Genomic DNA, 10,464 nt, shown 5'->3' with positions numbered 1-10,464 from the left:
AATTGCGGTTTGTAACATGGATTTTTACCACATATAGATAATACTTTGCATTGTACCCGACTTTGTAGTTCTGGTGACCTTGGGGCTCAATTTTCCTGTTTTTAAACTGAGGACAATTGCCTATAGTTATAAAATATTTCATCTGTCAACCCGTGAAGCAAAATAAGTGCTAAGTATTGTCACGGAGTCTGAATTGATTGGTCAGAGATTCAAAAGGCTAATAATTAGTCTCCTTTCCTCATTAAGTGAATCAGACCAAGGGAAATCTATAGGCTGTGATGCTGTACTCATGAGGGCTGCAGGAAGGGAGGTCTTGCTTCTTGGGGCCAGCTCCTGCCCACTTACCTACCCTGCTTAGGCTCTGGACCCCTCTAGGGGCAAATTTAACTCCTTCAAGTTGGCATAAAAACCAACTGCAGTAAAACCATGAGGGGCAACACAGAGACCAATTTGGCAAGTCTGTGCAGCAAAAACCCAGCCCTCAGCACCTGCAATTACAGTCTGATAGAAAAAAATATTAGAACTCCTATTAAAACCAGATTAGTTTTACTGGGGTCAGTTCCCAGTGTGGTTTGTATGTTGGACACCCCACGGTCCCCTTCTGCCAAAGCAGGGGAGCATGATGTGCTGCTGGTTATCCTGGTGCCCACTGGAGTGGTCCTGTGAGACCTTTTTGCAGTTACACTTCAGTTGCTTGCCATGGCCACCAGTGACTGGCCAGAGGAGCTGTCCTCTGAAACTGGACTCAGTAAGGCCCAGCAGTTAAAAAATACCTAGTTAAAGAAATGACCACATTTATTGGTTTAGAATCTGTGTTGAGGATTATTGCTAGCCAGACTGTCTAAGGAAATGCAAAACGCTGTGCTATGCTCTCAGATACTGTCCCACGTCTCAACCACCAGTGGCCACAACATCTGTCCCTGGCCCCCACTCACAAGGTCAGGCACCAAGGTTGTCATCTTTGGCTTTAGCCCAAATTTACAGGAGTAATTCTTCCAGTGCTTTATGCTTATATATTATTATGGGTTGAGATGCTGATAAATATGTGACAGAAGGAGAAAAAAAACCCTACCCACCAACAAATGTATCAGTACCAAGAATCAAGTTTAGGTTTTATCCACATCTCATCTTCTTCATTTCCACAGATCTAAGGCAGAAAATTGCTGTTGACACAGCCTTCTTCCCATGGCCTCCTGTCCCTCTTTCAGAAGATCCATTTTCTTTTAAATACAGCCTCCTTTCCTCCAGCTAATCTCACACATTCATCTCACCCAGGTTCCCTCTCATCACTGTTAGCTGCAGCAAGATTCCTGGGTTCTCTGACATTAGGACACCTCGTTTTTATCTGACAAAGTGCTGCGGGACACTGCATCAGACAACACTGTGATATCTGTAACAGGTTTCTACACTAACTTCAAATTATTTACATCCCCTGCCTTACACAATTGCATCTCTGTTCTGTTTTGACAGGAACTCCAGAAAAACAATAAATGTTGCTAATTATGAAATTTGTGTGAAATAAACCATCTTATATCTGTGAAATTTGGTGATTAGCATGCCAAAGAGCGACAGACGCCTGAATACCATTTGCATCTTTCAGAGGTCTGTAGGAAATGCATTTTTTTCTGTGCACCTGCATCTATTAATTGCTTTCCCACAAGAACTCCTCTCCTTAAGGCTGAAGCTGTGCTGTGGGCAGATAAACGCGCACAGAGGTGATCTAATTTAATTTCCTCTCATTAATAGCCTTCCTCCATGGCAACATATCAACTGTGACAATAAGGACACCTGAGTATACACATATTCTGTGCACTCTCCTTATAGGCAAAAGCATGTCAAGCTGATTAAATGAAACAAAAAGAGAATTTTACAACGTGTTTCAAGCAGTTTGTTGAGAGTTGCTTGATCAGAGGAATATTTCAAACAGAAGACGCCGGCTTACACGCAGTTCCAGGCAAAACCTAAAAGATAGGAGTGTAGCTTTTTATAACTGCTGCTAGATCTTCATTATCCCTGCAAAGATCTTAAACAAAGAGGGGAGAAGGGCTGTCTCCTCTTCACACATTTGAGGGTAGGAGGCGGCAGTGGTCCCCAGACAAATAAGGGCCAGAGCTAGAGGTGTGAACCCAGCACTGCCATCCTCCCATTACTCTCACCCAGTTGTTAACTACAATGCCGGGCTATTTAAATGCTAATATTGTTTAGCATGAAACAATCATTCAGGTTGGAGTCCCGGATTTTCTGAGGAGGGAAAGAAAAAAAGAAACTTTGAAATCATTGCCTTGCTATTCCCCAGGACAGCTCCTCACTCATATGTATTTGGGAAGGACATGCTGACAGTGCCTCACACTTGATATATGGGGTTTAGTTTTTTTAGTTCTCTACGTTTTCAGCCAGATCCTTGTTAAACACAGGCAACTTTTTCTTTTACCTATTTTTCTGTCTTTTATCTGAGCACAGTTTTGAAGGTTTTCTTTATGTCAGATCCCATAACACTCCTACACACTCTTTGTTATTTTTGAGGGGAAATTTGGAAATGGAAAACACATCAGAAATGGATAAAGTGCAAGCTCCAAGTTGAATTTCATTGTGTTACCCCATCTGTGAAGAGAAGAGGAAGAAAGCAGGTCACCTTTGTGTCTGACTGGCACTTAGATAGCAGCTTCTTTACAGCCTGTGTGTTGAATATCACACCACAAAACCTGCCACTGTTCAGAACCCAGTGGCTGGTCCAGGCAGATGACTATCAACGCTCGAAGAAATCATCACTGACATTACAAAATAGTATCTCTGTAGAAATACTGAGCTCAGTTTGCACCACTGGAACTAAGATAATGCACAAAAAGGACCAAAAAATTTGCTGCTGTCCAGAGAAAAGAACAAAACCAGGAGCCTTTGAGGTAGCCAGACAGGAAAACCAAATCAGATGAAGAGCTGAACAAAACTCTCAGCTTCCTTATTGTGACACTGACATCCTGAATTTACAAATTCCTTTCTCAAAGCAATTTAACTCCCTTCAGCTACCCAAAAAAGAGAAATCCTGAAAGCGTAAATATACACTCTTAGTACCCAGTAGCTGATGAATGAAAGAGATACTGTTTTGCTGGCCACCTTTCAAGTGGAAGAAATACTCCTGATTTCTAGGAAGAGGGAAAGAGATTGGGACACAACTGTTCTGATGAGGGGAACTTTTCTCATCCCAGCTCCCAGATGGTTGGGAAGGAGCTGGGAATACCAGTCATCCTGGTTATGGTACAGCCTCCCTTGTAGGTTTGCCTTGGAGCTATAGACCTTTGATGCCAAGACTCATTGAATGGCTATCCAAGAATAATACAGACCTCAGCAGAGAAAGGGAAATAGAAATGAACAGATTTCTCTCCCTGTCTTTTTGTGGCTTTCTGTAGTTTGACCTAGAACAATACTTTGCATTCCCCCTTTCCCCTCTCATTTGCTGGTCTGGTAGGTATCTGTGCAGTTTGGGAGGGAAACTGGCAATGTACCCTGGCAGTCTGAAAATTCAGAGTGCCATCCCAAAGCCCTGTGAAGACAATTTGTCTTTGTTGTCATGCTTTCACAATTGCAGTGAGCTCAGGTTTAGCTCATGTATAAGTTGCTTTCACATTTCTGTGTGCTCTGAAACTTGATGAGAGAAAGCTACTTGGTCTGGATCTGAAACATGATATTAAACTCAAATAAAACAACAAAACCAAACATTGCAAGTTTTTGTTTTCAAATGAGATTTTTTTTTTTGTTCCAATTCTGTAAACTGAGGAGGTTGAGAGATTTGGGAAAAACATGCTTCTCTACAGTGAATACAGGCCCTAAGCTTGTGAAGGCTCATGTATTACTAGTTCCCATGCATTTCTGTTTTTGAATTACACTGTATTTCCTTTATAGGGAAGCAACACACGTTGTGCAGAAAAAAGGAATTGTCACTGATGTGATAACTTTTTGAAACACACTAATATGTAAAGTAAACCTAAATGTCTTCCTTCAGAAAATAATTTGTTGCATTTAGCCCCAGTGACAGTGGATCAGAGTTGTGCACAGCTGATACTTTTCCTACAGAGAAATGAACTAAATGCAGTTTGAAATTAAATCACAGTATTGAGAATGTATCCAGTATCAGACATCACTTTATAGCATTGCACCAAGCAACAGAAGAATTTGCTTTACAGGGTTTATACTCTAAGAAGTGACCATACAAAAGGTATTTTTGTGCCAAGCAGATGCTTCCCAGGTCAAATTCAGACATGCAAGCATTGTTCTCATTTCAGTGGGTTTCCATGGGTGGCAACACAATTATTCCTGATACAGGGTGCTCCAGCACAAGATCCATCTTTGGAACATGCTTTAAGTCCTACTTGAATAGTCCTGGGGCGAAAATACAATTTTACTCCTTTTAACCTTGCAAGACATATGAAGGACAACTTTCCTTAGCATTAAAATAGTTTATGAAGTTAGAACAACTGGGTCAAAACCTCTGTTTTGAAGGCTAGACAAAGAAGAAAGCAGATCCCCAGACTCAGTCTACAAAGAGAGGGGGGGGGAAAATCTATTTTGCCTTTCTCTGTAGCAAGTAGGGCTTCATAGTTCATGTCAAGGGCGTAAATTGCTGTTTGCTAGGGGCAAACACTGGGGTGTATTCATAGTCACAGCCACTTTAGGAGCTGAACAAATGCTCTGTAGTAAGTGAGTCCATGGCACAATTTTCATGACTGTGTTGTTGCACTGGCATGTTCAAGTCATTAAATTCCAGTAATGAAAAATGCCACCTTGTCATGCCAGTTTTACAGGTAACATCTAAAAAAGGTCTGACTTGCATTACTAGTGTTGTCGTTACTATTTCAGTGTGCACCAGCAGAACTTTTTCACAACCTGTTAATTCAGAGATGCTTGAGGTCAGAGAGTAACTACATTTTGTAGTACAGATATTTGAAACAAACAAACAAACAAACAAGGCTGGTAACTGATGGTGGTAAAACGTGCTAAGCTGTCAGCTTAAAGATGAACCGTGCACTGTGTACCAAGAAACAACAAGAGTCCCTAAGGTCAGTCTGTCTTGTCCTGTCCCAGGGAAGTCCACACTGGGAAGAATGTTTAATACTCTAGAAACTCCTTAATAACTTTGGCAATAACAACAACAATAATAAAAACACAGTACACAGTAGTTAGAATGAGACTATAATGTCTTAGAATAGACCATTCAAAAGTAAGCAAATGAGAATGGCTATCATGGATTGCTCCTTGCCCAAAGTGAACTCTGACTAGAGACCTAATCATACCAGCAGGTTCTCTTCTGGAGTTATTCTATATAAAGGTCATGTTTTAAGAAAGGTGTTACAGTGATTTCTTCATTTTACAAGATGCACACAGTGCTTAGGGAGGCATCTGGTCCCTAGAGGAAGGTGGCTTTTCTTAGTGACTAACTTGGACATGTCTGCACAGTGTGCTGGTTTCTGCAAAAAGCATCTCCCAGCAGTTCTGCACCATGCAAGGAGCTCAGGAGCCACCTCCAGGCAGTGTGTCCACCATTGGCCAGGACACTGCAGGAGAGGCTTGGTGAGTCTGAGCAACCTGGAAGACTTTTGTCTAAGTAGGTAGGAAGACATTTTGAAGAAAATGAATTGTTTCCTAGCCCTCAGCATAGCCCTGTCACAAGGGAGGACACAGAAAACCACTTGGAGTCCTCTTCCTTGTATCACCTCAAATTCTTCAGCCAGGTCACTGGAGGTGGTGTTGAAAAGTAAAGGAAATTCTTAATCTAGTAGATCTTCTCCCTGTGTAATCTTCCAATTTTCACAGAAGCTGACGCAACACTTGAAAAATACTTTTCAAGTCATCACATCATGATTTAATGTTCTGAATTTAAGCCATAAGAAACAAAACAAACCCAAAATAACACTATATAACCTGCTTTACTGTCACTTGAGTCCATTAAAAATTGCCAGAAACATACAAGAACTTCATATAGACTCACATTATCCTGTGGAGTGCATCATATATGTTTCCTCTGTATATCTCTAGTCACTTACTAGCTGAATATCTTTTTAAAATCAAAGCCCATTTCTGTGGGAACAGGCTGTGAGGTCTTCCTACAGCACAAACAAAACATGATGTCCAGTCTTGCAGAGATCAGAGTGCTCTTGATACACAGAGAAATATTTCTATATGTGAGTCATTTTAAAGTGCACGAGGAATTTAAGTGTTTTAGGTCAGATGAATAATCTGAGAGGATACTGCAACTTCCTTAGACCCCTGATGCATAGTAATTCACATCACATCATAAAAACCGAAGTGGACCAAAACCATCCTGTTAATTAACTAAAGTTTCACTCTCTCCAGATATTAATAGAGACCTTGAGGTCTGTAATGGCTGTGATAAGATACTTGGTTACATGGATGTAATGTACTTTTTCTTATCAATATACAAACAGGACCCTAATCTACATATCCCCTTCACATTTTATTTGGGGGATGGGGGTAAGGAGGGTTGTCCTTGAAGGTTGCTTTCAAACTTTGATATTTAATGAAATCAAGATGTCTTCTAAAGCAAATAATAATTGTCGTGTGCCAGGAGGGTTGTTTCAGTTTTTGGTAGTATTTTTCAGGTTTTATCAAACTTTTTTTTTAAATGGGCTGCAGTTAGATATGGGATTTGCCTTCTGCAGAGTGTGTTTGCATAGATCAGGCATTACAAGCACCCTTGTCAAAATAAGGCACAGTAATGCACAGATGTCCCTTGGGAGACTTAATGTATGAGGCTAAGTACATAATAGTCTTTAATTTTTCAAGGGGAGAAGTCACTTTGGAAGTTGCTAGGAGGGTTAATGCCAGGGAGCCAATGACATCCAGACAACTGCAATCAATTCGTTTCAAGAAAAGTACAGTGGTTTGGCAGGAAACATTGATCTGGGCAATAACAGCTCCTCAGTGCCATCCACCTCCCCTTTTTGTGTGCTTCTCAGTTGCGTCCTGTTTATGACTGTAAACCCTTGCCATAGGGATAGCATTGCAAACATGTACTCTTGAGAAGGTTGAAAAGGGACTTAAATAGAGCACAGAAAGATAAACTATTTTTTCTTTTCCAATCCATTTTCCTCTCCAATTTTTTGTTATTCCCTGTCTCTACTTAGCAGTCCAGATATTTTTTGATCTGACAGCTCATTGACAAGTCCCACATCTCACACAAGTGAAAGCACAACACAAAAGTTTGCATTTGCAGAAGAAAGGATGATTTTCTATCTCCATATCTTCTTGATATATTTAAAGGCAGGTCCTATTCTATTTTTATTTGAATGATCAAATATTCCTCTCCCTTTGGGGAAAATCTAAAAAATGAACAACAAAACAACAAATGGCAAAGGTACCAAGATATATTTTAAGTGTATTTAAGCCAGAATATCTCAGCAGGGAAGCCCTGAAGGCTGCTAAAGTTACAAGGACCATCTGTAATTCCACTGAACTTCAACTGCTTCCAGTCACTTACAGTTATCCCTTTTCTCTTTAGGCTCTTCTTTTCAAAACAATAGCAAAGTGATGGTGTATATTTTCTCTCTGCTTATCAGGGGATCATTTGAAGTTGAGCCATCTAATTCTGAAGATTTTTTTTTGCTAAACAAAACTCGTGCACTTTATTGACTTGGATTGTGGCATGTAAGCACTGGTCTGAGCTAGGACTCATGGACAGTCACCATGCCCTTAGGGAACACAGCACTTACCATCTAGGACTGCAATCCACCTGGGCAGTTACCAAAGCATATGCATTCTGCATTTAAACAGTAGAATTTTTACTGCCACTCTCTATTGCATCCTGGGAGGTTCAGTGCACGACTCCCAGCACACCACAGTGCATGCTATGCTTCTATTTAATCATTTAAACAGTTAAAATCTTTATTTTTAAAAGATCTGTAATGAACAATGCAGTGCTATATTATCTAGGTAACTGCCATCACTTAGAAGTTTGTACCTTGTTCCTCACTTGACCAGCCAGCTTTCAGCCGTTAGATTTCTACTTTCATTTAAGAGTCCTCTATTTTCCTTCTACGTCTCCCCTCATTTGATGCCTTCCACTTCATGCAACCAAGAATCATATTACCACTTTTGGCCAGAAGCTCATCTAATTTTCCTCTTTTACTTTCAAAACCTTGGAGGGACAGGGTATAGGTGCTCTGAAGCAGTCACTTGTTCTTTTTATTTTACAGCACTCAGTCAAGCCATGTGTCATCTGCAAACGTTAATCACTAACGTATAAGAGTGGGCATGTGTGTGAGAGACACAAGGAGCTTGGACAGATAAAAGATGGTAGGAGAGGAGGACACATTGCACATGTGGCTGTTCAGCTGTTTCATAATAGGGCAAGTGCTACTTAGTGACCATGATGGTGCACCTATGAAATTTCTTATTGACCATGAGAACAATTCTATTCTTATAATAAGAAACCACCACCAAAAAAACCCCAATATCACAATATAATGATTTGGGGATCCCATATTATATTATATTATTTAAACCTGTTTAACTATGCTGAAACTCAGTAGATCAGTACTAAAAGAGTGTGGTAGCTCTTTGCTGTGTTGTCTCCTGTGGATCTCAGGGAGAGTAGGATGAACTGGGGGGGAACAGGGTATTTTCCTTTTCAACACTAGTTATTCGTTTGTGATTTCTCAGGTAAATCTTTGACTGCTCTGTTACTCAAGACCAAATATTTGCATTGCTCAATCATAAGAAAATATTAAGTACATAATTTCTTCTTTAGTTGCCATTCACTGCATTCGAATGGGATGATTGTTTTTTACTCCATGCAGTCCCTGGGTCACTGAAAATCCAAATCTCTTTGGTTAGACAGACCCATCTTTCAGAAATACAGATGTGAATGTTTCTGCCTTGCCATCAAGAAATTATTTTTGAGCATAATGCTTAAGAGTGTTTACAGTTCAAATACTAACAAAACATTTAGAGGTACACATTTCAATACAGTATATGGGAAACACCTGGCCTCAGAAACATTCGGGTAAAAATTGCTGTCAACCTTCTGTTTGTCAAAAGGGTATATTTATCCTCTGACTTTTTGTCATGACCTTTGCATTCTGAAATGAATTAAAGGTTTATGTGCAGGAATGCAGAGAGCAGGAAATCAGGAAATAGCATGGGAAATGGCTTTCCTGTCCCGTTTCATTGCTTTACGTACTGTAACGTCATCGAGTGCAGAGATTCTGTCAGTTTATGTTGGTGTCCCTAATAAGAGGTGTGCATGTCATATCACTGTGTTCTGTGCTTCTGGAGTATCAGGAGGATCTATTAAAGGATATAGCGTTGATTTAATTTTGGTACAAACCAGCAAGAAACAAGTTCAGATTTCAATGGTGATTTGTTTAGGTGGTTAACTGGAAAACTAGACATGTTTGAGCTGTTAGACACAATTACCACTCACTTTGAACCATTTGCCCTTGCACACATTTTTAAAAGTAAAAGCAGAAGGATCAAGTCTACCCAGAAAGCAGATGATTCATCTTGAATTTTCATATTCACAGATTAATTTCTTTAAAGGAATATTCATTGTGAAAGTAGAGTTCATAAACAAAGAGTGCAAGGAAAGAATTTGTATTTTGTAAAGAATTTTCCATAAGACTTCCATGCTTTTAAACACTACAACAAAGAACCAGGTGGGCAAAGTGCTTGACCTATTTGGTGCTTAATAGCCTTGTTGCAACACATTGAAACACTGAGTTGGGTGGAATTGTTCGATCTGTGTCTCAGTGGTAGCAACAATAAATTGCCTGAATTATTTTCAAGTTGCAGCATTGAACCAGAGAACATAGAAATAAAAAAAGGAAGAAAAAAATTAAACAGGTTTTACAGGGCCTGGATACTTTCCATTAAAACATAGAAATATTTTCTGAAAGTGTTTGGTAACTGCTGGTTAGTAGGAGATGGAATCTCCAAATACCTTACATATCAATTCTCTCTCACTCGAGTACTTTAATATGAGCATCAGGATCCAACTTTAAATGAACTACACTTTGGCTTTGTGACATTTCGAATTAAGTAATATCTGTAAGCCTTAATGGGAATGAGGAAAGCTCCAAAAGCAGCAGAACTCACTAGATAACAAAAATTTCTTAAAGACAGCTCTAAGACCCTTAATTCTTACTGCCTTTCCTGCAAAATTGGACAAAATTTGCCATATGTAGCACAATAAGAGAGGTCCTATACTCAGTTTTCTTAGCAAGACCCCACCTAAGAAAAAAGGGTACAATACTACACTTTAAAATGACCACATCTATTAATATTATGCTCTGATGAGGCTTTCCTCTATTAACACCACTGTAAACAAAATCTCAATCTACCTACATCATTCAATTCCCTCCTCACAAGTTTTTGTTATTCTCTCTCTATATTCCATATCTGGATGGAAAAACAGTTGATGCCAATTTCTAATATTTTCATTTCTATGCCTTTGTT

This window comes from Colius striatus, chromosome 16, assembly GCF_028858725.1.
Source record: "Colius striatus isolate bColStr4 chromosome 16, bColStr4.1.hap1, whole genome shotgun sequence".
Lineage (NCBI taxonomy): Eukaryota > Metazoa > Chordata > Aves > Coliiformes > Coliidae > Colius > Colius striatus.
The sequence above is the reverse complement of the archived record's forward strand: the minus strand, read 5'-3'. Positions refer to the sequence as shown.